Here is a 27,723-nt window from a genome sequence, read left to right as displayed (position 1 = left end):
ACACACACACACACACACACACAGAGAGAGAGAGAGAGAGAAAGAGAGAGAGATTCTCTCTCTCTCGCCTCTTTTTCCTCTTTAATGCCTGGTTCTCCTAAATACAACCTTGGTATCCCCCCAACAGTAGAAAACAACCCCAACAAGTGCCTATGAAAAAAGCCTTTAAGACTCATGAATATTTAGCTCGTCCTCATGTAAAATATATGACTTTGTGTAAGGATCAGGCGAACGAGGTGCATGATTTTTTTCTGATTTATGGGCCTAGAGACGGATTATTCATAGCAGAGCAGCTGTGTGGAAAGATTCATCCGCTGCAAAATGTGATTGTACATCAGGCAGTGTGTGGGAACGGAGCTATGACTAATGGCTGCTTTACATATAAATGAGAAGGTTTGTGCTAGGAACTGTAAAAAAATACAATCACTCAGCTGACGGGCAGGCTCCTTATCGTGGGTACACGAGAGGGACCACAGGAAAGGTAAGCAAATGAATGCTTCGCCCCACTCTGAAAAGCTGAGCCAGGTGGTGGTGAGAGTCAGGGAGCAGGAGAGAGAGAGAAGGGGGAATGTTTGGAGATACAGCCGATTCTCCCGATCTGGCCATAGTCCGTTTCTGTATTTATAACTCCATCTTCCAGGCCCCACTGTGACCTCTGAGAATCTGTTGGGGCAGAGATACGGCCCAAGAGAAGAGGCTGCATTGCCATCACATCCATGGGTGATGACCAGGCCCCAAACCCTCCAGAGCTTGCCATTGGGCTGCTGATAATTCGGGTCAATTTTAGAAGCCAGCACAGCAAGCCTTTGGGTAAACCTCTGAAGAGAAAAATTGTATGAATCTGAGACTTCTCTGCCACTCTTCATGTCTCCCTCGCTTTCCCTCATTTGTCTCTCTTCTCTCTTGTAGCTGAGACAGGCTGTCTAGACATTGCAGATGTGGACAGATGTTGGGTCTATAATTTATAACAACGGCCTCCCGAAGGCAATTCCAATTTGTTTCGGTAAGGCTTTGAGTTACAGGCAGAAAAAATATCCTGTAAATACTGTTGACTTACATGGTAACTACACCAAGGGTTTACTTAGTGAACAATCACTAACTACAGCATAATTACATATCCCTGCAGATTACCAGAAAATTTAGTGGCACCGAGCAGGCAATGACCACTAAATTAAGCTTCTGGCTTTAGGAGGGCCTGGAGAGCAAGGGATTTGACCCACACTTAACAAATTTATGCCTATTTCTTCAAATCATCTATTAGTCTCCATTTTGAGGGGCCTTTCAGTTTTATCTGTATACTAGACATCCCCTCACCATCATACTGAACTCCAACCAGGGTGAATGCTGGTTGTTGCTTTTCACCAATGGAGTTTTAAACCATGCGGTATCTGTAGGTACTCCCAAAATCTGCAGACAGCCCAGGATCCTAGAAAATTATCCTTGCTGTTATCATAATGGGTCGTGCACTGAGTGGCAGGGCTGAGCTGCACTGATCCATCCTCACTTTCTCCTGGTGACCGATGACTAAACAGCTGTCCAGGCCAGCAGTAAAGCTGACTGGCCCACCCAAGATCATGTTAATCCTCTTGAGGACTATATTCTGATCTGGTAATGATAGTGAGAAATATAAAGGTGAATTTCTAGAATAGTATTCCACGAAGTTTAGAATGCTTCTTGCTATTATCTGGGGTGGTGTGTGTGGAGGGGGAGCAGGAGGCTGATACTAAGGCCAATACACAGAGAAGTTCAGCCATCTGACCATGACCAGAGACTCTTGGTAGCAGAGGCCCAATCTGCACTGGGGTCTGCCATCCCAGAGAACTCTGACCAGCTGGTCTCTTTGGGATTAGGGGATCAGAGTTGGGTGGCAGCTGGGGAGCTCAGGCTTCCCTAGATATATAGGGTTGCAACTGAAATAGCCATCAAGGTATCATTTATGTCAGTCTGGGCATGGGGAAAGGGGAGTGGGAATAAAGGGGGTAGGAAAATGTGAAAATCAAATAAACACATCAACAGGGTTGGATTCCAATTTCTAATCCATCACCAACCTCTTCTAGTTTATTCATTCCATATAATCTTCCTTAACCCTCTTGCTTATCCAAAGACAATCAAATAAAACTTAATCTTAATACACTTCTAGGCACAGACCCCTGGGTTTATGCAGATCCTGCAAAAAAAAAAAAAAGTCTTATGCCAATTTCAGGACAGATACTGTCTGGAGAATCCTGATTTTTTTGCAATGATTGGTTGTGTTATCTCTCTTCTTTCCCCTCTCCCCTGTACCTGCTTACTGAATGCTCTGTATCTGTCCAACTTGAATGATATCTTGCTTCACTTGAAGAAGCAGGTTTGGTTTGGAATGTCAGCTCCTGGCAGAGCCAAAGAACCTATCATTAGCTAGGAGGATAGGCCACTTGGGCCAAAGGAAAGGAGTTAGGATTATCAAGTGTGTATTAGTCCATTTTCACGCTGCTAATAAAGACATACCCGAGACTGGGAAGAAAAAGAGGTTTAATTGGACTTACAGTTCCACATGGCTTGGGAGGCCTCAGAATCTATGGCAGGAGATGAAAGGCACTTCTTACATGGTGGCAGCAAGAAAATGAGGAGGAAGCAAAAGTGGAAACCCCTGATAAGCCCATCAGATCTCATGAGACTTATTCACTATCATGAGAATAGCATGGGAAAGACTGGCCCCCATGATTCAATTACCTCCCCATGGGTCCCTCCCACAGCACATGGGAATCCTGGGAGATAAAATTCAAGTTGAGATTTGAATGGGGACACAGACAAACCATATCATTCTGCCCCAGCCCCTCCAAATTTCATGTCCTCACATTTCAAAATCAATCATGCCTTCCCAACAGTCCCCCAAAGTCTTAACTCATTTCAGTATTAACCTAAAAGTCCATAGTCCAAAGTCTCGCCTGAGACAAGGCAAGTCCCTTCTGCCTATGAGCCTGTAAAATCAAAAGCAAGCTAGTTACTTCCTAGATACAATGGGGGTGTGGGTATTGGGTAAATACAGCCATTCCAAGTGGGATAAATTGGCCAAAACAGAGGAGTTACAGGGCCCATGCAAGTCCAAAATCCAGTGGGGCAGTCAAATTTTAAAGCTCCAAAACGATCTCCTTTGACTTCAGGTCTCACATCCAGGTCATGCTGATGTAAGAGGTGGGTTCCCAAGGTCTTGGGCAGCTCCGCCTCTGTGGCTTTGCAGGGTACAGCCTCCCTTCTGGCTGCTTTCACGGGCTGGCATTGAGTGTCTGTGGCTTTTCTGGGAGCACAGTGCAAGCTGTTGGTGTATCTACCATTCTGGGGTCTGGAGGATGATGGCCCTCTTCTCACAGCTCCATTAGGCAGTGCCCCAGTAGGGATTCTGTGTGGGGGCTCCAACCCCACATTTCCCTTCTGCACTGCCTTAGCAGAGGTTCTTCATGAGGGCCCTGCCCCTGCAGCAAACTTTTGCCTGGACATCCAGGCATTTCCATAAATCTTCTGAAATCTAGGCAGAGGTTCTCGAACCTCAATTCTTGACTTCTGTGCACCCACAGGCTGAACACCACATGGAAGTTGCCAAGGCTTGGGGTTTCCACCCTCTGAATCCATAGCCCGAGCTGTACATTGGCCCCTTTGAGCCATGGCTGGAGCAGATGGGACACAGGGCACCAAATCCCTAGTCTGCACACAGCATGGGGACCCTGGGCCCAGCCCACGAAACCACTTTTTCCTCCTGGGCCTCCTAGCCTGTGATGGGAGGGGCTGCCATGAAGGTCTCTGACATTGCCTGGAGACATTTTTCTCATGAGGATTAACATTAGGCTCCTTGCTACTTATGCAAATGTCTGCAGCTGACTTGAATTTTTCCCCAGAAAATGGGTTTTTCTTTTCTACTGCATCATCATGCTGCAAATTTTCTGAACTTTTATGCTCCATTTCCCTTTTAAAGTGGAATGCTTTTAACAGCACCTGAGTCACCTTTTGAATGCTTTGCTGCTTAGAAATTTCTTTTGCCAGCTACCCTAAATCATCTTTCTCAAGTTCAAAGTTCTAGAAATCTCCAGGGCAGGGGCAAAATGCCGCTAGTCTGTTTAATAAAACATAACAAGAGTACCTTTGCTCCAGTTCCCAACAAGTTCCTCATCTCCACCTGAGATCACCTCAGACTGGACCTTATTATTCATATCACTATCAGCATTTTTGTCAAACCCATTCAACTAGTCTCTAGGAGGTTCCAAATTTTCCCACATTTTCCTGTCTTCTTCTGAGCCCTCCAGACTCTTCCAACCTCTGCCTGATACCCAGTTCCAAAGTTGCTTCCACATTTTTGGGTATCTTTTCAGCAACGCCCCATTCTACTGGTACCAATATACTATATTAGTCCGTTTTCACGCTGCTGATAAAGACATACCTGAGACTGGGAAGAAAAAGAGGTTTAATTGGACTTATAGTTCCACATGGCTGGGGGAGGCCTCAGAATCATTGTGAGAGGCAAAAAGCACTTCTTCCATGGTGGTGGCAAGAGAAAATGAGGAGGAAGCAAAAGCAGAAATACCTGATAAACCCATCAGATCTCGTGAGACTTATTCACTATCATGAGAATAGCATGGGAAAGACCAGCCCCCATGATGCAGTTACCTCCCCCTGGGTCCCTCCCACAACACGTGGGAATTCTGGGAGATATAATTCAAGTTGAGATTTGAATGAGGACACAGCCAAACCATATCAAAGTGCCATGACTGAAACTATAGTTCTCTGGTAGACATTGGCCAGTGTGTCTGGTCTCAGGTCTCACCTAGAAAAAATGTCAGCTGCAGAAGGATGGGTTTAGGAAACAATCTGTGTCTTAGAAATTTAAGGTTTTGGATACAATGTCTACAGAAACCCCTGAGACTTATTTTATAGAGACTTTAAAAAATATGAGTGAGTCCTGCCTGACAGGGATGTGTGAGATTTTCATCCTACTGAGAGATATGGATGACAATGGCTGGGAGCCATCTAACCAGAGGAGACCTTTACAAGCGCACCAAGCCTCACATAGCTCCCTGGCAGGTGCAGCTATGGGTAATTGTACTTCCAGACCTAGCAGGGCTATGATAGAAGGAGGGACGCCCTCTGGTCAGGGAGGACAAATGAGCTATAATAATGTTAATAGCTAACGTGAATTGAGAGGTTACTGTGTGCCAGGCATACATTATTTCTTTGTTGATACATCTATGCATTAGCATTTTGATAAAGAAAAAGTTAACTACTGCCAGGGAGTAGAACTTTCCTCAAAATAAGAGGAAGCAAATAGCACTGTATCCCACTCTGTGGCCCGTGAGCATTAGCTGGAAGGTCACATACAGTTTCTAGGAGTGGAGGATAGAAGCAAAGAGAAAAGGCAGGTCCAGGAACACCTGTCCATGGATGTCTGTGGGGAGGGAACCTCAGGGTGCAGACATGGGGTCTGCATACACAGATAGTAGATACCATTGAACTATAGGAGAACTAATGAAAGGATGGATTTACTAACACATATGTATACATACATGAACACATGTCTACACACAACATGCACATACAACTATGTATCATCTGGTGAGTAAACATCTCTGAGTTAATGAGAAATGGTCACATAGCTTGGGCACAAGGGACATGGGTTGATTCTACCCATGCAGGAGTGATGGTCCATCTCCCAGACAAGTGTCTTGCTCAGTCCTTTTGATAAGTTAACCCGTTTGGGGCATTGAAGGAAGACTGGACAGGATGGGGGAGGGTTCATCTTATGGACATCTTCCAGAGGGCTTAAGTTCTGGTCTTCTCTAGACCTAAACTTCCTGCTCTGGCCAGGCCTGGTGTCTGGGGTGCCATGTGCAGCTGTGGGAAGGCTGTGGATCCCAGATGAGAGAAAGCACAGATCCAGAACCCAACATCAGATTATTTTTCTAATACTGACTCTGAGAGTTCAAAACTAATTGCTTGGAATAAAGAGTAGAAAGAGATAAGGGCTTTGGAGCCAGAAAGTCTAGGTTTGAGTCCTGGCCTTTCTGCTTATTAGCTTCTCATTCATTCATTCACTCAATAAATATTTAACAAGTATCCATTGTATGCCAGTTGTGTGACCTTTTGGGGGGCAAGCTATTTAAACTCAGTTTCAGTTTCCTCATCGCTAAAACAAAAATAATATACCTAGATATCACAGTTGTTGTGAGAATGACATGAGATGAGGTGCTCAGCACATAGTAGATACTCACTAAATGCTTCACTAGGAGGAGAAATCTAGTTATCGCTCTTCAACAAAGTTTCTTCCATCTGTTGGTATTTTTACCCCACAAGTAGCTAAGCTATGTATTGGGGAAGTTCAAGGAGAATTCTCTATGGTCCCAGAGAATCAGCCACATTTTGTAGGTGACTGTGCCAGTGGGCAAGGATGTGGCTCTTCTCTGGAGTAAGGTAGCACAGGACAGGTTTAGCCCCATGGCTGTCTGTCTCCCTCCCCTCATGAGCTCCTCATGGGCAGGGACTGTGTCTTCACTTGTTTAGCACTGCAGCTACTGTGCCTCTGACAGTGCCTGGCACTCAGAAAGCATTCAGTAGATGTTTGTGGAAAGAAAGAACAAAGGAAGGAAGGAAGAAAGGAGGGAGGGAAGGAAGGGAGGGAGGGAGGGAAGGAGGGAGGGAGGGAGGGAGGGAGGGAGGAAGGAAGGAAGGAAGGAAGGAAGGAACGAAGGTAGGTTCTTGCCTTGTAATGGTTGTGCATGCCCCTAATTTCTTCATTCAACACATTTTTTTTCCATCAGCTGCTTCCACATGGCATCAACAAGTATTTATTTATTTATTTATTTAGAGGTGGAGTCTTTGCTCTGTCGCCCAGGCTGGACTGCAGTGGCACAATCTCGGCTCACTGAAAACTCTGCCTCCCAGGTTCACACCATTCTCCTGCCTCAGCCTCCCGAGTAGCTGGGACTACAGGCGCCTGCCACCTTGCCCGGCTAATTTTTTTGTATTTTTTAATAGAGACGGGGTTTTACCGTGTTAGTCAGGATGGTCTCGATCTCCTGACCTCGTGATCCGCCTGCCTCGGCCTCCCATAGTGCTGGGATTACAGGCGAGAGCCACCACGCCCGGCCCATCAACAAGTATTTATTTAGCACCTACAATGTCCCCAGGTACTGTGCCAGGGGCTGGGGATATAATGGTGAGTAAAACAGGCATGGTCCCTGCCCTCATGGAGTGCAGAGTCCAGTGGGAGAATCCAGGCTATAATGAAACAGTCACAAAAAGAAGTAAATGATGCCAAGAAAGTGTATAAAAGAGGAGAGAGCTACACGAGTGAGTAGTCATAGAAGGCTTCCCCTGAGGTGCAAGGCTTCAGCTGGCATCTGAAGTGGGAGTAGGAGTTAAGACCATGCTGGACAGGGTCTGGTGATGCTGCCACTGCCAAGGGGAGTCTTCCAAGAAGGAAAGGCGTGTGCACAGCCCCCATGGCTTCTTAGAACACAGCACCTTATTCGGATTATGGGAAAAGGCCAATATGGCTGGAGCACTGTTGTGACTGGGAGCATGGGACAAAGAAGCTGAAGAGGTAGGGTCTTAGGGGACACCCTGCAATGGTATCCCCTAAGAGCAAGGGGACACCCTGCAATGGTATCCCCTAAGAGCAAGGGGGCACCATTGCAGGGTTTTAAGCTGAGAGATGGTAGTGATGACATGATCACTACCTGGCTGAGTAGAGGGAGAAAGAGGGGCCAGAGGGGGCAAGAGGGCTCATGGAGAGATCAGTCAGGAGGGTACTGAGGTATCTAGGCAACAGATGGCAATGACTTTGGACTGGGATGGGGGCAGGGTGCTGATGGGTGGAGAGGAAAGAGCGGAAGAGAAGAACATTTTCAAGTGGCATTAAAAGGGCTTGCAGATGGCCGGTTGGGTCATGCAATTGCTGAGGGTGGGGGAGTAGCCATGGAGAACTCCTAGGTTTATGAAACTTGCTCCTTGTGTCTGTCTGCTCCTTGTTCACTTTTATAAATGGGCTTCTTTCTTGTTCACTGGAGAGTTTTGTTCTGATAGTCTTCAGAGGTGGCTGGGTTTCTACTTCCAGAGGATGGAAGAGACTGTCAGGGGCCCTGCAGTAACTGGGATGCACCCAGAGGGTCATTTCCCCAACCAACCCCTGGCCACTTAGGCACTCACATTCATCCTCCCAAACTCACCCAAACCCACAGACTTCCAAACATTCCCTCCAGACCACTTCAACCTACCGTTATTCATCCTCACCTCCCCAAAGCCCTCTGTGCCCCTCCCTTACCCTCTCTCCTCCTGACCCCCGCCCAGCCCCTACCTCCCTCTGCCTCCACTTTACCCTATTAAGAAACAACAACCCCACAGAAACCCCTGCCCCCGGCTGCTACTCCCTGAGCCCCGCCTGCCCTCCCTCCTCCTGCTCCTCTCCCTGACAGATGCCTCAGAGCCCCGGGCCGCAGTTAAGGTGACGAGATGCAGCAATTCTTTATGAACATTTCATTCCTGCTCGCTACACGACGTAAATTAGATGGTGTGTTACATTCGGGCAATAAGAGAGATATGTCACCACGACGCTGGCCCATTGGATGGAGAGGGTAATCCTGCCGTGAATTTCATTACTGCTTTTATATAGACAGAATTAGCTCGGTGACAGCGAGCCTGATTGTCTTTCACTAGGGGTTTGGCGAAGAGCTGAAAGGATTTCACCCTGATGTGCACACTACTGAGTGACCCCGCTCACCAGCGGCTCCGCTGATTGCTTTGAACCTTGCAGACGCCGCAATTGGCTCAGCCTCTCTGCCCGCCTTGACTCCCTCCCTGGTCCCCAGCCCTCCCCGCCTGGCTTTTTCTTGAATCAAGAAGAAAGGAGACCTAATGGAGTCACAAGGTCATGAAGGGAAATGGGGTGGGGTGGGGAGGAAGGTAGCAGAGTGAAAAAACACCACCTAAAGCAATCCCTTTCTGATAGGGGTCTCCAAGACAGAGGCTGTGGCCACTCACTCTTTTGCCCCAGAAAAGGGCAAGAAGGACCCTGTGTTCCTGTGATCAGGGGATGGTCTATTCCTGTGAGTCTCCCTGTAGAGACTCCAGAGCTGTCATGTTCCTGTTCCTTTGCCTCTTGCATGTCTGGGTCCTCTCCTTGTGACAGCTCAGGCTTCCTTTCTCATCTCCTAGTCAGCGAGAGTTGAGAATAAAAAGATCAGGAGGCCGGGCACGGTGGCTCACGCCTGTAATCCCAGCACTTTGGGAGGCTAAGGTGGGCAGATCACCTGGGGTCGGGGGCTCAAGACCAGCCTGACCAACATGGAGAAACCCCGTCTCTACTAAAAATACAAAATTAGCCTCGCGTGGTGGCACATGCCTGTAATCCCAGCTACTCAGGAGGCTGAGGCAGGAGAATCACTTGAACCCGGGAGGTAGAGGTAGCGGTGAGCCGAGATCGTGCCATTGCACTCCAGCCTGGGCAACAACAATGAAACTCCTCAAAAAAAAAAAAAAAAAAAAAAGCAGGAATAGCAGTCGCTCCTAGCCTGTGCTGTGGACCCAGTGGTTCCAGTGTGAAAGCGGTGGACTCAGGCAGACTCCCTTCACTCCATTCCCCACACACATCTGATGGTGGCACTGCCTCCACCCCAGCCCCATCACACACACACACACACACACACACACACACACACACCCCGCTCTTCAGTGACCTTCCAAATCCTTAATAGACCCCGATGCCTGGCCCCAGCAGCCCGAAAACAAGCCCAGACAAGGGTCTCTCTCCCCTGGGTCAGTTTCTGTGGGGGTGGCTGGTCCTGAGGGGGTCAGGCCCCTCCTGTTCCTTGGCCTCTGCCTCACTGACTCTCGCCTTCTGTCACCTTGCCCTCTCCCTCCCTCACCTCTGCTGACCCCTTGGCAAATGCCTTCCGCCAGGCCTTTTGGAGGCAGCCTGGGGCTGGCCAGGGAAGCTGACCATTGCTGGGCCCCTGCTTAAAGCTCTGGCCCTTTCTAGAAGCCACCAAGGATGCCCTCTGAGCTTCCATTTCTTGAGGCTTAGGGGCCAAGTATCGAGCAGACAGCATAATCTCCGCAAAGCCCCTTTTGGTCTTTTGGTCAATCCGACACATCTGTCAGGAAAGCTTCTCCTGTGGCCTGGAGCAGCCAGCACTGTGCCTCTGTGATGGGAAGGATTAAGATCACAGTCTCTACTTTCCAGTGGGGGAGGAGGCTCCCTGGACCTCAGCAGAGCTCAGCAGGCCCTCTGAAGGCCTGGCACAGGGTCTCTGCACCCTGACTCTTCTGCCTGGGGGAAAGCACACTGAGTTCCTTCTCCCAGCCCCTCAGTTAGGGCACCCTCAGCTCCAACTGCCTGTCCTGCATGGAGCTCAGGGAGAGGGCGTTTCCTCAGCAGTTGACTCCTGTGGTTATACTGGAGGAGTTTTACACTGAAAGCCCTTCTTGATGCTACAGCCACACTCCAACCTTGCCAGTATGATAGCTGCATAATATGGTAGGTCATTACATCTCTCTGAACTTCAGTTTCCTCACCCCCAATATGAGAGTGGTAATTGCTATAGTAGGTGCCATGGTGTCAGGCCGCATTCCCCTTCCATACTGAAGGATGGTCCCCTAAGCTGCCACCCTTGCCTGTCAGCCTTCCTTGGATTTGCCTCTGCTGAAGAGTGCTGCCCCGCCTAAGGTCATGCCCCTTTTCTGGGGCAGCCTGCATCCAGTGACTGGTCACCAGGGGTGTGTGAAGGCCCAGCTGCCTCTCTCCTACTCAGGATGGTTCTGAAGGGCCGTCCAGCTTCAGAGCCCCCTGCAGTCAGTCAAGGCCTTTTTTGAGACTGCAGCACAACCCCACTTCCCCATTGCCCAGTCCTGCACTTCTAGCACCTTCCCAGAGCACTCTCCAGTGAAGCTCCTGCACAGTACTTGCCATCTCCAAGTCTGCTTCCAGAACCACACCTGGGGACAATTCCGGCCCTACTTATCAAAAGAGCTACCACGACAATAAAGGTATTTGGTAAAGTACAGTGCCATGAAAAATATAGCTGCTATTTATCATTGTCAGCATCATCATTTTCATCGTCTTCACAGCAGGGCCTACCCAGCTGGTGTGGAGGCTTATCATAGTTTGGCCAGGAAGTTCAACAAGTGAATGCCCAGTATTCTCATTGTACCCTAAGGACAAGGTCCTTTGCATTCTGCTTTTTATCTTCTGATTAGAATGACCTTCCCAAATTGGCCAGACTTGTCCCTTAGGAAGCCTAACATGATCTCAAGGATCTAGGGGTTCAAATTGCTGCAGTTTTGTTACTCACATCTCATTCTCTGCTCCAAGAAAGAATCTGTGAGCTACCGCTCATTGGATTGTCTCCGCTACACTCTCCAAATGCATTCCTTGTTGGCTTCCTACTCTTATTTAAAGTGTATACTTTCCTCTCATAAACCAAAACATACATCCTTTCCAGGGGGCAGACAGAAAGGTCTCAAGTGAGGCCTGAGAGCAGCATCTCCTCCCCTTTGAGCCAAGACTTCCTTCCTTCTGGGCCTTGTTTACAGGTCCCCCAAAGAAAGAAAGCCTAAGATCTCTCCCTCCTAGGCGACAGGGAGGAGCATGGGCAGTGGTCCCCAACTACTGTTACCCTTCTAGTATGCCTACACTGTCTCACTGCTGGACCCACAGGCTTATCAGCATTTTGGAATGGGGTAGCAGGTAGGGACACTGCCAGATGAATCAGATCTCCAACATAGTCCCTATTCCTGAGCCCTGACCCAGAAGTGTACTCTCAGGAGGGCAATGCCCTCTGTCTTTTCCTCTTTTCAGAAGTGTTCCCTTCAAGGCTGCAGAGACTGAGCTGGGAGCTAGGGATATGGGGGATGGCAGTTTCTCCACCCACCCCCTATCCTTGCCTGACGTCACAGCCCTCACTTTCTGACTCTAATTGGTTGCCTTGGAAACAAGTTCCTTAAAGTACATGATGACTTGAGCTGGTGGGAGGGAGAGCCACAGGAGCCAGCCCTGCCATCAAGAGCTTCAGATTCTTTGTCATTCATTTAGCAAGTACTTGTAAGCCTCTGCTATGTTGTAGACCCTGTGCCAGACTCTAGGGATATATCCAGGAGTTGGCAGGGCCCTGTTCTTACAGAGCTCACAATTAACATCTTATACCACCTTCTTGTACACTCACATGTTCATCCCGTGACTAAGTATCTCTGAATTTTCTTCTTGCATTCTGGTTCTCCAAACGTTGAGAGCTCACTGGTTTGGTAGGTGGGGTGCAACTTACATGTTATCCCTTCTACTCATGGGCTTTCCAAGAGTTGAGAACCTTGATCCTGTTAATGCACATCCTTGCTTGGCACTAAACCCCAAGATTTGGGGCTCTTCAAGCTCCCTTGTCACCCCATTGGTTTCTTTTTTTCTTTTTTCTTTCTTTTCTTTTTTTTTTTTTTTTTGAGACAGGGTCTTCTCATTCTGCTGCCCAAACTGGAGTGCAGTGGCACAATCTCGGCTCACCGCAACCTGCACCTCCTAGGCTCAAGCGATTCTCCTGCCTCAGCCTCCCGAGTAGCTGGGATTACAGGTGCGCACCACCACCTCCCGGCTAATTTTTGTATTTTTAGTAGAGATGGGGTTTCACCATCTTGGCCAGGCTGGTCTCAAACTCCTGACCTCAAATGATCCACCCACCTCGGCCTGCCAAAGTGCTGGGATTACAGGCATGAGCCACTGCACCCAGCCCCTATTGGTTTCTAACTCCAAATTACAGGAAACAGCTCCCAGTGCCAGCCTTCCAAGGATGCTGGATCCTTTCGTTCCCTTTCAAAGCCAAGGAGCAGAAGAATGGTTGGAACTTGAGAATGAGAAAAGAAAGGTGTCCCTGCTGTGTGTCCACTGGAGTTCATGCACGGGCCAGACACACAGCCATGCTTCCACACACCTGTGTCCTGCCATCACATGTGTATTTTGTTGGCTAGTACCAGTATCTGTGACTTCTCTCAAATTGGCCAGTGCAGGGGTGTGAACGTGTGTGTGATTCGACTTATGAGCATGAATGAGCATGTGTTCACAGGAAGGGGAATTTAGGGGGATGTCTCTATGTGTGTTTTTTCCAAATGCTTGGCTTTTTTCAAAATGGCTTAGAGCACTACTGTCATTTATGGGGTTTAAAATGTCAGAACAGGGCCCGCAGGGAGGCAGGGGAGATTAAACTGCAAACAGTGAAGGTTATAGATGATGTTTCTGATAGGCTGACAGGCGGACTCAAATGATGCTACACTTTAACAATCATTTAAACACACACACACACACACACACACACACAAACACACACACCAGATCATCTTTCCATATTTTAATGGCATATTCTGAAGGCTAAAAACATAAAAGACCATGACTAGAAAACCACAGTTCTGCTTTCAAAATCCAACCAGCAACTCTCTGTGAGGTGTGTGTGTGTGTGTGTGTACTCAAGTGCATCTACCTGTGCAAAATGAACACAAGTGCTTATTTGTCCTTTTGTCTGTCTGAGTTAATTCCACCTACTTTCACATAGTACCCTACATAATTAACAAAGTATATCACATCCAAGTCTACCTCAGCATCATAACAATCTGTTTAAGTACTCATGGTGGACATTACTATGCCCATTTTACAGAAATGAGTAAGAGAGGCTCAAAGACGTCTGATGGGTTGCCCAAGACCGCCCAGCTAGGAAGTGATAAAGTTGGAGTGTAGAACCGTGGTCTTTTTGTATTTATTCAGAGCTCTTTTCTCCAGGCTGCTGTTCTCAGCGCTGGCTACACATTAGAATCAGCTGGGGAACTTTTAAAAACCATCAGTGCCTGGGCTCCATTCCCAGAGATTCTGATCCAATTATTCTGGAGGTGGCACTTTTGGTATATTTTTAACACTCCCCTCTCCTTAATTCTAACAGTCAGGCTGGTTGAGAACCACTGCTCTGGGGCCTGGAGGCCGCACTTACATCACCTCTACTGTGAATGTAGATTCCAGTCTCTTTCCTCCTCAAAATCTTCCTGCATCACTTCTCAGGAGACTTAACTTCCCAGGAGGATCAGATCCTTTTCCCTCTGCACCCCTCTCCCAACTCCCCACCCTCCTAGACTCTGGAGACTTCAAAGGGTGCTTGCTCGCTCAGGCTGATGAATGCAGGCTCACTGTGGCCATCTCCTAAGGGTGGACTTTGTTGTCCCTCCAAGAGTAAGGGAGGAGAACCAGCTCCACTTAGCCCAGTCACCAGGAGAAGGCCAGGGAGGTGAAGAAAGCTGCCTTAGGGACCTAGACTGAGAGGAAGGAAGGAAGGAAGGAAGGAAGGAAGGAAGGAAGGAAGGAAGGAAGGGAGGGAGGAAGGGAGGGAAGGAAAGAAGGGAGGGAGGGAAGAAAGGAAGGAAGGAAGAAGAGAAGAGAAAAGGAGAAGAGAAGAGAAAAGGAGAAGAGAAGAGAAAAGGAGAAGAGAAGAGAAAAGGAGAAGAGAAGAGAAAAGGAGAAGAGAAGAGAAAAGGAGAAGAGAGCTGGGCCGTTGGAAGGCTACACTGCTAAAAAGCACGAACGGTGTGCATGTCACTTGGCCCTCTGCAAGAGAGGTGGTGTAGCACACATTTGGTAGTGGCCTGCCTGGGCTTGAAGCCTGGTTTCTGCTTACAAGTTGTATGAGCTAGGGCAAGTACCTATGCCTCAGTTTTATTATGTTCAAAATGGCAATGATAATAATACTTGCCTCATAGGGTCTCAGGAAGACTCAGTGAATTCACGTAAAGCCAGGATAAGTACTGGGTAGGTGTTAACTACTAGTACTCTCCATCATTTGATGCTTTTGAACTCTCCCTTCTTGAAACTTTGTCCTCTCTTTACTCCACAACACCCCTCTTTCCTGTTTCTCTTCCTATCATCCTGAACATTCCTTCTCAGTTTTCTTTGCTAGCCTGGGTCCTCTGCCCTCCCTCCAAGCCTTTTTCTTTTCTTTTCTTTTCTTTTTTTTTTTGAGGGAGGGTCTTGCTCTGTTGCCCAGGCTGGAATGCAGTGGTGAGATCTTCACTCACTGCAACTTCTGCCTCCCACGTTCAAGCGATTCTCACACCTCAGCCTCCTCAGTAGCTGGAACTACAGGCATGCAGCACTGTGCCTGACTAATTTTTTTATTTTTATTTTTATTTTTTATTTTTGGTGGGGGGGGGGGTTTCACCATGTTGCCCAGGCTGGTCTCGAACTCCTGGGCCCAAGTGATCTGCCCGCCTTGGCTTCCCAAAGTGTTGGGATTACAGGCATGAGCCACCGCCTCCTGCCTCCCTCCAAGTCTTTGATTTTCAACCCCAATGCCATGTTAGAATCACCTGAAGGACTTTTACAGCTCACTCCCAGAGATTCAGATTTAGTTGGCCTGGGGAGGGGCCCAGACACTGGTGTTTTTCTTTTTTGTTTTTTCTGAGATGGAGTCTCGCTCTGTCGCCCAGGCTGGAGTGCAGTGGTGCCATCTCGGCTCACTGCAAGCTCTGCCTCCCAGGTTCACGCCATTCTCCTGCCTCAGCCTCCCAAGTAGCTGGGACTATAGGCGCCCGCCACCACAACCAGCTAATTGTTTGGTATTTTTAGTAGAGATGGGGTTTCACCGTGTTAGCCAGGATGGTCTCGATCTCCTGACCTCGTGATCCACCTGCCTCAGCCTCCCAAAGTGCTGAGATTACAGGCGTGAGCCAACCATGCCCAGCCGACACTGGTGTTTTTCAAGCTCCCCATTTCATCCAAATGTGCTACCAAGGTTGAAAATCACTCTTTTAAATGTACACATTTCCTAACACTCCACTCTTGGGCCTCTTCAAACTTGTCTTTCCCAAGTAAATAACCTCCTTCCCACGGCTTTAATTACCATCTATATGCTAGTAACCCTCAAATCCACATACTCTGACTAAACTCTTTTTTTTTTTTTTTTTTTTTTTGAGACAGAGTCTCACTCTGTCACCCAGGCTGGAGTGCAGTGGCGCGATCTTGGCTCACTGCAACCTCTGCCTCCTGGGTTCAAGCGATTCTCCTGCCTCAGCCTCCCCAGTAGCTGGAACTACAGGCATGCACCACCACACTCGGCTAATTTTTTTTTGTATTTTTAGTAGAGACAGAGTTTCACTATGTTGGCCAGGCTAGTCTTGAACTCCTGACTTCAAGTGATCCACTCGTCTTGGCCTCCCACAGTGCTGGGATTACAGGCATGAGCCACTGCACCCAGCCCAAAACTCTTTTGAATGCCACACATGTATTTCCAACTCCCTACCAGACTCCAGATATATGGAGATAAAGTTCTTCAATTCTCTTAATCTCCTGGATATCTTTATTGAGACATACCCCAGACTCTCAAAGTATGTGTCTCAATCAGATCTTAGTATTTTTGAACTCTCTTCAAAGCTATTCCATCACTTCTATTCTCCATCTCTGTCATCATCTCACCATTCACCCAAGGCAAGAACCTGGTGGCCATCTAGGAATCTTCCTCTCAGTCACCTCCCACATCCAATCAAACACAAAATCCTGTCCATTCTTTGCCATGACTGGTGGCTCACGCCTGTAATCCCAGCACTTTGGGAGGCTGAAGTGGGTGGATCAGGAGGTCAGGAGATCGAGACCATCCTGGCTAACACAGTGAAACCCTGTGTCTACTAAAAATACAAAAAATTAGCCGGGTGTGGTGGTGGGCACCTGTAGTCCCAGCTACTCGGGAGGCTGAGGCAGGAGAATGGCATGAGCCTGGGAGGCAGAGCTTGCAGTGAGCAGAGATCGCGCCACTGCACTCCAGCCTGGGTGATACAGCAAGACTCCATCTCAAAAAAAAAAAAAAAAAAAAAAAAAATCCCGTCCATTCTTTCAGAGGCCCTCTCTAGTCTGTCACTCCTCAGTGTCCCCACCACCACTGCCATAACTCGGGTCCTCCATGTCTCTTGCCCGCACAGTTGTAAGAACCTCCTCCCTCGGCCGGGCATGGTGGCTCATGCCTGTAATCCCAACACTTTGGGAGGCTGAGGGGGGTGGATCACCTGAGGTCAGGAGTTTGAGACCAGCCTGACCAACATGGTGAAATCCCGTCTCTACTAAAAATACAAAAATTAGCCGGGTGTAGTGGCGCATGCCTGTCATCCCAGCTACTCAGGAGGCTGAGGCAGGAGAATTGCTTGAACTTAGGAGGCAGAGGTTGCAGTGAGCCAAGATCGTGCCACCGCACTCCAGCCTGGGCCACAGAGTGAGACTCTGTCTCAAAAAAAAAAAAAAAGGCCAGGCATGGTGGCTTATGCCTATAATCCCAGCACTCTGGGAGGCTGAGGCAGGTAGACCACCTGAGGTCAGGAGTTCGAGACCAGCCTGGCCAACATGGTGAAACATGGTCTCTACCAAAAATACAAAAATTATCTGGGCACGGTGGCACAAACCTGTAGTCCCAGCTACTCGGGAAGCTGAGGCAGGAGAATCACTTGAACCTGGGAGGCGGAGATTGCAGTGAGCCGAGATTGTACCACTGTACTCCAGGCTGGGTGGCAGAGCGAGAATCCATCTGAAAAAAAAAAAAAAAAAAAAAAAGTGTTGGCTTATGGCTCTGGATTTTGAAGGGTAGCTTCTTTCCTCTTGGAGCTAGGGGAGAGAGGCTAAGTATTAAGGAAGAGACCCAAACCTGCCACTAGCCAGACACTGTACCCCTAGCTTCCTCCCTGAGTCTGCCTCAGTGATACTGGCTCTCTAGGTCCCAGAGCTGGGAGCTCTCACTGCCATACTCCCGAGGCCCCTCCTGGCTCAGCTGAGGTGAGTAGAATCTTCTTTCCCCTCTTTCACATGAAATCAGCTTGGAATGGCTCCAAAGGAGCCTTCAGAGAGAAACCAAGAGAAACTAAAAGCAAGCAAGCAAACTGACCCCCAAACACTTAGAGCTACAGAAATGGACAGAATGAGGGTGTCTGATTCTAATTTGTCTCCCCTGCCTAAGAGAGCACATTCAAGGGTCACCTTCTCTCCTCATCCAGGAAAGGGGCTGGGCAGGAGTCCTAGCTCCAACCGCAGAAAGGAGGGCAACTGAAAAGGTGCAGTTCTTATAGCTAGGGAAATTGAAGCAAGTCCTCATCCTCCACAGGAGTGAAAAGACAAGGCCATTAATGGACACTTGCCTTAGAAAAAGTCAGGGGCCCAGACAATAACCCACAGAGAGGGTGTGGTCTACAGGACAGCCAGGACAGTGTTGGCCTTACTCATGGCTGGATACACAGTGACCCTTGAGAATATTCAAGAGCTCTTGTCACATATCAACACTGTGCCAAGCACTAGATGAGCTTGAGTAACCCTCACAACAACCCTATAAAGTAGGGACTATTATTATTCCTGTTACAGATGGGGAAACTGAGTCTCAGAGAAGCTGTGACTTTTCCAAGACCACAAAGTTAATAAGCGTTAAGCCAGGATTCAAACTCAGATCATCTGTCTCCAAACCCCAGGCTCCTAACCTCCATGGTGCCCTGTGTCAAAGACATAGCAGATGATTATTCAATAATTGCTGATAGTAATAATTGCTAACATTTATTGAACATTTAACAATGTGCTGAGCACAGTGTGAAGCACTTGACATACATTATTTTATTCAGTAGGTATATTATTATGCCCGTTTTATAGATGAGGACACTGAGGCTTAGGGAAGATAAGAGCACTGTCCATGATCCCAACGCTAGTTTAAAAGAACTGGCATAAAACTCAGGGGGGATAGATACATGAGTGACCAGAGGCACAGAAAATTCCCCCGCCAGAACCACTACCAACCTGGAGAATGTCCATGAAGGAAAGAGAAGCCCTTTCCAGGAGCTCCGACAAAGTGGCTGACACCTTGATCAAGGATCTGCGGGCCTTTATCACATGTCCTGGCAAAGGCAGCTGCAGCCTGGACTGCCGTCAGGCTCAGGACCCAGCCGTACTCAGAAGTGTCTCTAGGAGGCTGGGCCAGTTTCCTCTCTTTTCTGCAGGCGTCTCCAGAGCACCCTCTCACCAGCTGTATCTACTCACAATCGTCTGGCATTTGGAATCTGGTTGAGTTTGGGTCCCTCAATACCCAGAAAAATCAGAGCCTCCAGGACCTGCCCCTAAGCAGGAATTTTTCAGATCTCCCTTCTGGGTCCTTTGGTCCCTAAGTCTCTGGCTTTGGCATTCCTGGTGGGAATCCTTGCAGAGAGCCATCCTGGTACCTAAGGAAAGAGGGAGAGAAAAGCGAAGGAGCTGAGTCCGCTCCCTGCTCCTCACCCTCCCGGAAAGCCTAGCTGGCCACCCCACCCCCACTCCGCAGTTTCTCACCTTCAGGCAAAGGCAGATGATGGCAGAGCTGGGGAGCAGAACTTAACTGAGCCATGGGGCACAGCAAATCCCTGCCATTAGTATTTAGGGAATGTGAGTCCCAGAGGATGAGGGGGAGAAAGAGGCAGTGGGAGAGGAAGGCGGAGGTGCTCAGAGACTCAGAGATCACCAGGAGGGGTTGCAGAGAGACAGAAGAGGAGGGTGTGAAGGAGGAAAAGAAAGACTGAAGTGGGTGGGAGAGAGGCAGAGAAAGGGGGGAGGGAAGAGAGAGATAGAAAGAGCCAGTTGCTTTATTCATGGCTGGTGATATTATAGACTGAGTGAAAATCACATTATCGTAATGGGAAAGTTAGAGTTGCTGAGATGATGCCCTGAAGCCTCTGCGCTGATTGGGGTGTGATTGCTATCTGTATTTATATGTAGAAAGCAAAGTTCACTGCCAGTTCAAGATGGTGGCGGCTGCTTTATGCAACATAATTCTTCAGTAGGGAGACGCCCCGAGCAAGCTGAGCACACCGGGCGGGGAGTGGGAACGGGAGCCAGATCGGGAGCCAGCGATGGAGCAGGCGACAGAGCAGGCGATAGAGCCTGGGGTGGAGCCGAGCGGGGCTCAGCTGCGGAGGACAGAGGCCAGGAACCAGAGAGGGAGCCGGGGCAGCGCCTGGGGCCCGAGCCCAGCCCGAGGCCTGACGCGGGTCGGGCAGCGGGGGGCTGGAGAGCTTGGGGACTTAGGGGTCAGAAGGAGCCCCTCCCACCATCTGCCCCCTCTCAGGCCCGCCCAGAGTTAGACTCCCCGGAAGGGAAAAGAGGAGAAGCTGGTGCCCCAAATGCAGGGCTGGGCTAGACCTTTCTAAACCTTGAGCAGATTGACTCCAACCTCACCCGCACGGTCTAATTCAGTGCTAAATCGTACAATGAATGCCAGGAAGGTTTCATTCTTTCCCATGCGGACAGCTTGAAAATTTTTTTTCCTTTTTTTTTTTTTTTTTAATTGAGATGGAGTTTCGCTCTTTTTGCCCAGGATGGAATGCAATAGATCTCAGCTCACTGCAACCTCCGCCTCCTGGGTTCAAGTGATTCTCCTGCCTCAGCCTCCTGATTAGCTGAGATTAAAGGCGCACGCCACCACACCCGGCTAATTTTGTATTTTTAGTAGAGACAGATCTCCTGACCTCAGGTGATCCGCCCGCCTCAGCCTCCCAAAGTGTTGGGATTACAGGTGTGAGCCACCGCGCCCAGCCAAACGTCTTGATTTTTTTCTTTAATTTTTCATTTCTTTTTCGGAGATCCCTGCTGTGCTGGTGCACCACTTGTGGTTTGCTTGGTCTGTTGAGCAGCCTAGTACTGGGATGAAAAATCCCTTTTGATTGGTAAATGGCTGTGATCTCTGACGTCCTCAGCACAGAGCCTGGGAGGCTGGACAGGGTAGCCTAGACTCCAAGCCCTGCCTCTTCCTAGCCACACTCAAGAAGGGAGAAAAGGGCTGTCAGCCCAGCCTGCACAATCTAATTGAGCTCAGACCATCCCTTACTTGAGGCCTGTACCCCTCAGGACTTTCTTAGGAAACGGGGGCAGAGCTGGGCCAGGCTGTCACCCCACTTCCCGCCAAGAAGTGCCAGATAAAATACAGGACACCTGATTAAATTTGAATTTCAGACAGACAATAAATTTTTAGTATAAGTGTATCCCATGCACTATTTGGGATATACTTATACTTAAGTATTTGTTGTTTGTCTGAAATTCAAATTTAATTGGGCATCCTGTATTTTTATTTGCTAAATCTGGTAACCCTACCCTACCCCCCACCTTGCCCATTGACCTCAGGTTTTGTGTTGATTGAGGAAGGGAGTGCCCTTGAGTGGAAACAGCCAGATTCCCCAGTTAATAGCTGTGTTGTTTTAGACTGGTTTTTAACCTCTTAGATTCTCAATCTCCTTATCTGAGCAATAGGAGATAATATCACTTACCTCACCGGATGGTTATAAACATTTAATGAAATAAAGTAAGTAAAAGGCTCAGTTCACTGTCTGACACAAAATAAATGACCAAAAAAACTCAAAAAAAAAAAAAAAAAAACCCAAAATCTAACACTCAGTAAACAGCAGCTATAAAAGATCAGCTTCCTTACAAAGTTCACCCTTTCTTACATTCCCATTGCCATCCTAAGCTTCTTAGAAGCCAAATAAAAGGCTTGTATCAAGATTCTTGTCTTAGAAGCTGCTGCCTACGTGGGGGCATCCCAGGGATAGATATGGTCTTAGTATGGGTCCCCCGTGGTAGAGCCTGACCGTATAAGCTCCACTGAGAGTTCCGGAAAGCTGATTGCAAGGATGAAGCAGATACTAAGAGCCAGCCCCGTCCCCAGCCTCAAACCAAGCCCCACATGTTTCCAGCTACTCTTCCAAGCTTCCAAAACAAAATAGAATTGATCCTCCTTCGGGCCTCCAAACTTCCTTTTCTCCCAGGGAGATGGGGGATGGGGCAGATTGGTGATATGACGCTGGGCAGGAAGGAGGGCTCTGCCTACCTGAGAGGCTACACAATGGACTGAGCAAGCAGTCTACCCAATGCCCATCCCAGCAGCATGTCAGGCCAAATCCCTTTCCATCCTCTGGCAGAGGCCCATGTCCAGGACACACCAGTTGGAAACAAGTGTGTCCCTCAGGGTCTCTGGGCTTATTCTCCTTCTAGCTCTCATATCTCAGCCTCAGCTCAAACCCACTTGATGAAGGCAAGAGGCAGTGTGCAAAATAGAGGTTTTGGAGTCCCACAGAGGCAACCTGGAGTCTAGTATCACTGTATGATCTTGGACCCCTCTCTCGTAGAAGGTTGGGACTTGTTTGCTTCTTTTATACAGATGGCTTTGACTCAAGAAAAAAAGTGGCTTCCAGTACCTTTAGTCCCAGAGAAGCTGGTGGCTGGACCCCAGCCATTATCTCTGAGGGAAGCTAATGACTCAGAAGCCAACTGATGGGCAAGTAGGGGCCTATCTCCTTTTCTTCAAGAGATCACAGAGTCAAGGCTTTAGTGCTAGGCAGATTATATAAGTGATGCAAGTAGTGAAATGCAGTAGAGTGGCAGGGTCTATGGCTGCACCTGAGAAGCACATGTTTTCCTACAGGTATTCAATTTCATGTTTGTTTTAAACACTGTGCTCATCAAACCAAACACCCAAGTGCTCTATGGGCAACCCCTAGTTTCTTGTTCTTCACACAGGTATCCTCAGCCACATGGTCACCAAGCATTATCACAGAGTAGAGAGATACCACATGTGCAGATACACTGACCTGTGAGGATGTGCAGAGCAAATACCATGCTCCAAATGAGTAGAGCATCTGTGAGGAAAGCACGAGGACACTCACAAGGGAGTGGCCCATCTCCAGGCAGCCTGCCTTCCTGTCCACCTCCTGCCAGCCTCCCACCTCTTGCCTCCTCTTCCTTGTTTGCTCACTGGCACCCAAGTCTGCTACTCACACCATCTCATCCCCTCACCCCTCTCTCTGGGAGTGGAACTCTCTCTTGCACCCTGGTGATGCACCATTCCTGGAGGTCCTGCAATACCAGGTTGATGCATAGGAGTGGATGAAGCAAGCTCCTTTTCCATCCCCCTGCTCAAAAAACCCATCTAATATATTGTCCTCAGATAGAGGATGTATCAGATGTTAAGCTGGTAAAAACATACTACATTTGATCTTAGCCAAAAGACTGAGAGGTGATAGGAGTGGAACTCTATAGAACCCAAAGCGTGTGAATGGAAATGGTGGGGGTGGGGGTGCTCTGCACAGCTGAGCCCTGTAGTAGCAGCATCACACATGCATCTGGGGACCTCAGGACATACCCTCCTGCTCTTTTGATCCTCACAACAAGCCTGTACTGGGGCTTCAGGGGAAAATTGATTCCCTTTTCCCCTCTTTAAGGCACACCTTTCACTCTGGAGCTCTGGAGTGGAACTTAGCTCCTCTACTCAGTCACCAGCTACAAATTCAGAAATTCTACAAAAGCTCCTAAAATCTCAGGGTCCTAGAAACGGCCACTGAAAGTTCATCTCTGCCATTCTCCTGCCTCCAGGCAAGGGTGATCCTCTTCATGGAGACACGTAGCACGGAGAGTCTACACACTCCCTTGGCCCTACTTAGCCTTGATATCAGGAAGTTGAACTCTAGTCCCAGTGATGTAATCCATGTTTGTTAATAACTCCACCAGGATATGTGAAGCTCCTCTCCCAAGGAATACCTAGGCATCCGCAAGACCTCCTGGGTTCCTCCCCGGGGGACCATGCCATAAATCAGAAGCCCCAGGTACTCAAGCCATTGACCCCAGAAGGATCCCAAGAGGGGATGTAGAGTCTGGGGCTTTTCCATGCTCTTTCTGGTACATTTCCTCTTTGGCCATCAGTGCTAGAACCTAAGCAACCTCTTCCTAGGCTTAGTCATTTCAGCAAAACAGAAGTAGATCAATCAGTTGCAATAAATAAAAGAAAATAAATTGAAATCCAAGACTCTTGCAAAGATCCTGATAACTGATTTCCGAATGATTCACTGGAGTTTTCTGTGCTCCTGTCCCTTTCCTTTTCATGATTATAAATAATGTCGATCATCACCAGCATCTTTTTGAAGCTGGGATGTCACCACGTTAGAGAATGAGTACCCAATCACATGGGGGTGAGCCAGGAGGCAGTAGAGGGCCCAACAAATAAGGTTTTGTCATCTTAGAGGTGAGGAGAAAGTCCAAGGACCTCTGTCTTGTCTTGGAGACATGAGTCTTTGAGGATGAAAGTGAACTGTCTCCAAGGGCAAGAGGTTTGTCTGGCAGCTCATTTATTCAGATTCCTCTGAGGTTCCTATTTTATGTCCCATTTGGGCTGTGTCAGTGCAGCTATGTTTGGGGACTGTGTATGTGTCCCTGATGCCTAGAGTGACCCAGCAAGAGGAATTGAGGTTTGACAGAGAATATACTGCTGTGGTAGAGGAAAGATGAGGCACCTGCCCCAGAACCACCCCCAACTCCCCTCATTGGCCAGAGAAGAGAGAAAAGAATATAGCCCCGTGCCCCTGGGACAGAGAAAGGCTAATCTGCTCAAAAGCTGGAGGCTGGATAAAATGACCCCTGCCTGGGATGGATGTCAAAGGAATGTCTCTGAGGAAATGTCATTCTACTCCCCCAGAGGGCCCTGGAGGTGGTTGGTAATCCACCCGTGCTCCCCCCACTCGAGTCCCCCCAACAACCCACTCCCCTGCAACACACGCACAGGTATGTGCACTTACACACACACGCATACACATAAATCTTAATTGTGTCCAGGGCTTTTTACAGCGTTAATTAATCATATTTAGGGCTGTTTCCAGCTGTTGCTGAGGGAAAGAAGGTCCCACACGCCTGTGACTTAGGGTAAATCCAATCAGACGGAGGAATTCTTTGATTCTGGAGAAGCCAAGCATGGGAAAGACACTGCTAATCCCAGAGCCTCTTCGACCCCTGCCTGCCACCTCCCCATTGCTGCCTTTGGAAACTGATCCAAGCTGAGGAAGGGGACGGGAGGGGGATGCAGAAGTGGGCACAGGGTTTTGCTGAGCTGAGCTGACTGCCTGGAGCCCTGCTTCAGATGAGAGGAGGGTTGATAGGAAGGAGGGGTTAGGGCTTCGTTGCTGACCAGGAGCTTCTGCCCCTGTACTTAGGCCATTTAGTGAGCTTGGGAGAGCCCCTGATTCCTGAATAGCTACTGGCTGGGCCCAAGAGTTATTACAGGAGGCTGGGCCTGGAATAGCAGACCAGTGGGTGGGCAGAACTGACCTAATTACAGCTCTGCACAGTCCGTGTGGTCTGAGAGGGAGCCTTGCCCAAGCCGTTCTTCTTGCCTGTGACTTCTCCCTAAGCCCCAGCGGCAACACTCTCAGCTCCCTGAGGCTCTCATGTGTGTCTCATGTGTCATCTGGGCCTGCTTTATCTCTCTCTTCCTAGGGCTCTGCAGCTGGATTTCTGACTCTTCTACTGATCTCTGAAATCCTGGGGCACCACCTCTCACCTTCATGGAGACAGATGAACCTTCAGACAGGGGTGTCTTCAGGGGAGGTGCAGCCCGGCAGGTGCTAATGACCTCTTCTTTGGTTTATGCCAGTGGCCCATTGGGTACTCATGTGGAGCAAACATGGGATGGAAGGGGAGAGAGCTGCTGCTGAGGATGGGGGCAGGAAGGGACTGTCTTGCTCCTTAGAGACCTACATGTGTGTGAGGTGGGGAAGGGGGTCCCAGGGTGGAAAGTGAGAGGGTAGAGGGCTATAAGGCCAAACAGGGACCAAGTAGTTGCTGCCCTATCCTCCCCTCTACAATGACTCCACCCCAGCATATCCCCTTGTCAAGGCTTTCTGGGTCCTGGCCTACCTGGGCCTAAATAATTGAGGAGCCCATTATAGCCTTGCTGTTTCCTCACTGTCAAGTGTAAACGCTGCACTGGTCGGGTGGGGAAATGGGGCTAATTTGAATTGATAATAGGAAACGCGGGGAAAAGTCATCTATGGTGAGTGAGGAGCGAGCGATCCCTGAGCAGATGCTAAATCTTGTATAATGAAAGAATCTGCCGATGTCAATTATGTACGAGCGTCTTTGCAGTGGTTGGAGGCGGTGGGCGGGTGAGGGAATGGAGGGCCGGGTGCATCCCATAAACCCAAACACCCATCAAAGGCTCATACATATGGAGCGGTGGAGATTACAGCATAAATTTGAATGTTATGAATGTGGATGAGGGACAGGCAGGAAGCCCACCTCATAAGGGGGCTGTTTTCAGCGCACGTGTACAAGGGAGCTTTTGTCCTCTTGGTTCCTCAGCTGTGTTTCCTCCATGTCAGCTGTGCTCCCTCTGCAACCAGTTGTGTCTCAGGATGAGAAAGAAAGTCAGGATATGGGGGTGCTGGGACAGGGTAAGATCAGCTGTTCTTCTGGGGCTTGGATGTGAGTCCCTTGGGAGCTCTGGGCCCAAACTGCCCTTGACCCATTCAGAGTGCTGCCAGGATGTTTAGCTGGGCATGATGGTGCACGCCTTTAGTCCCAGCTACTTGGGGGAGCTGAGGCAGGAGGATCGCTTAAGCCTAGGAGGTTGAGGCCGCAGTGAGCCAAGATCGTGCCACTGCACCCCATCCTGGGCAACAGAGTGAGACCCTGTCTCAAAAAAAGAGCGCTGCCAGGATGAGATCTAGAGATCAATGTGACCAAAGATCCAGGGGGATATCCTGAAATATCTCTGATGTGACCACAGCTTTCCCTCCCCACTGATGGAAGAGACGGGAAAGAGCAATGTAGACCATGACGCCAACCACAGATTGGGCAGGGAGATCCTGGAAGACAGCCTGGAGGAAGAGGTCAAAAACTGTGCTATAAAGGGGGCTAACAACTCAGAAGGACAATATCAGCAGCACATCTTTCCATTCCTAAGTACAAATCCTCATCACACATGGGATCGGGTGTTTGTGAGTATACACATGCATGCACACCCTGTAACAGGGCCCAGAGCCCTCCATCAGTTCCCAACCTGCAGCCTCTCCCTGAGCAGACTTTGTGATTTGTGGTGCAGGCCACCCAGGGACTTTAATCTTCACCGTGACAAATGCAATAAAAGGAACAATTTGGAGATCACAGCTAAGGAAGACACATTTACAAACCCTTCCCCAAAGGTTGGATGTGGCTGTCACCATGTGATTTGTGCTGGAGATGAAGCAGGGAGGGGGAGAGGGGGAGAGAGAGCTGGAGAAGGAGGGCTGGGGAAAAGGAAGCATCCCCAGCTCTCTCCTCCTCACCCTCTCTGCTGGATCACAGTGGAAGGGGCTAAGCTAGCAGAAGGATGACTGGACCCACCGGCAGCCACTGCCACCCTCCCCCATCATGACTAGGGAGCACAACTCAGTTACCAGGAACACAGCCCAGAACCACAAAGCTGCAGAGATTCATCTCAGCAGTTCTGGGGCTCTATCTAGAGAAGGGATGGCAGGTGGGGGTGGAGGGGGTAGGGTTTGGAGAAGAGTGAGAGAAAGGGTGAGGCAGAGTGGAAAAGACATTTTAATAGAAAGACAGTGGCATCTCAAGTTGCAAAGGGAGCGCCCTAAGAAGCTATATTCCGAGACAGGAAAGGGGAGGGGAGATTTTCCAATCAGGGCTCCTCCATCAGGCCTATCTGGAGGGGTCCAAACATAGAGCAACAATGTGGGTGGAGGGGAAACTTAATCTAGGGACAAATCCATTGGGCAGGCAGATAAGCCTGGAGTTCCACAGGATGAGGTCAAACTGAGATCTTATAACTAAGCTAATAGATGACTTGAGATGGTGGGTGGTACAGTCAGGAACCTTCCTATCCCCTCTGAGTCTTCTTTTCTCTATCTATAAAATGAGTCCTAGGCCAGATGATGTGTAAGGGTAGC

At 48.9% G+C, this 27,723-nt stretch overlaps 1 long non-coding RNA gene and 1 other non-coding gene across 2 annotated transcripts; one reads left to right on the top strand and one right to left on the bottom strand.

The window, feature by feature from the left end:
* The first annotated feature begins 402 nt into the window (after positions 1-402).
* On the top strand, positions 403-27,202 carry LOC104008291 (uncharacterized). Its single transcript, XR_010146745.1, has 3 exons — positions 403-481; positions 25,277-25,401; positions 26,568-27,202. It is a non-coding gene; the product is annotated as an uncharacterized LOC104008291 (long non-coding RNA).
* On the bottom strand, positions 22,846-23,035 carry LOC112204711 (U2 spliceosomal RNA). The gene has a single exon (XR_002938375.1). It is a non-coding gene; the product is annotated as a U2 spliceosomal RNA (small nuclear RNA).
* Positions 27,203-27,723: the final 521 nt, after the last annotated feature.

This window comes from Pan troglodytes, chromosome 8 (assembly GCF_028858775.2).
Source record: "Pan troglodytes isolate AG18354 chromosome 8, NHGRI_mPanTro3-v2.0_pri, whole genome shotgun sequence".
Classification (NCBI taxonomy): Eukaryota; Metazoa; Chordata; class Mammalia; order Primates; family Hominidae; genus Pan; species Pan troglodytes.
Note: the sequence above shows the minus strand (reverse complement) of the source record. Positions and strands in the feature narration are given on the sequence as shown.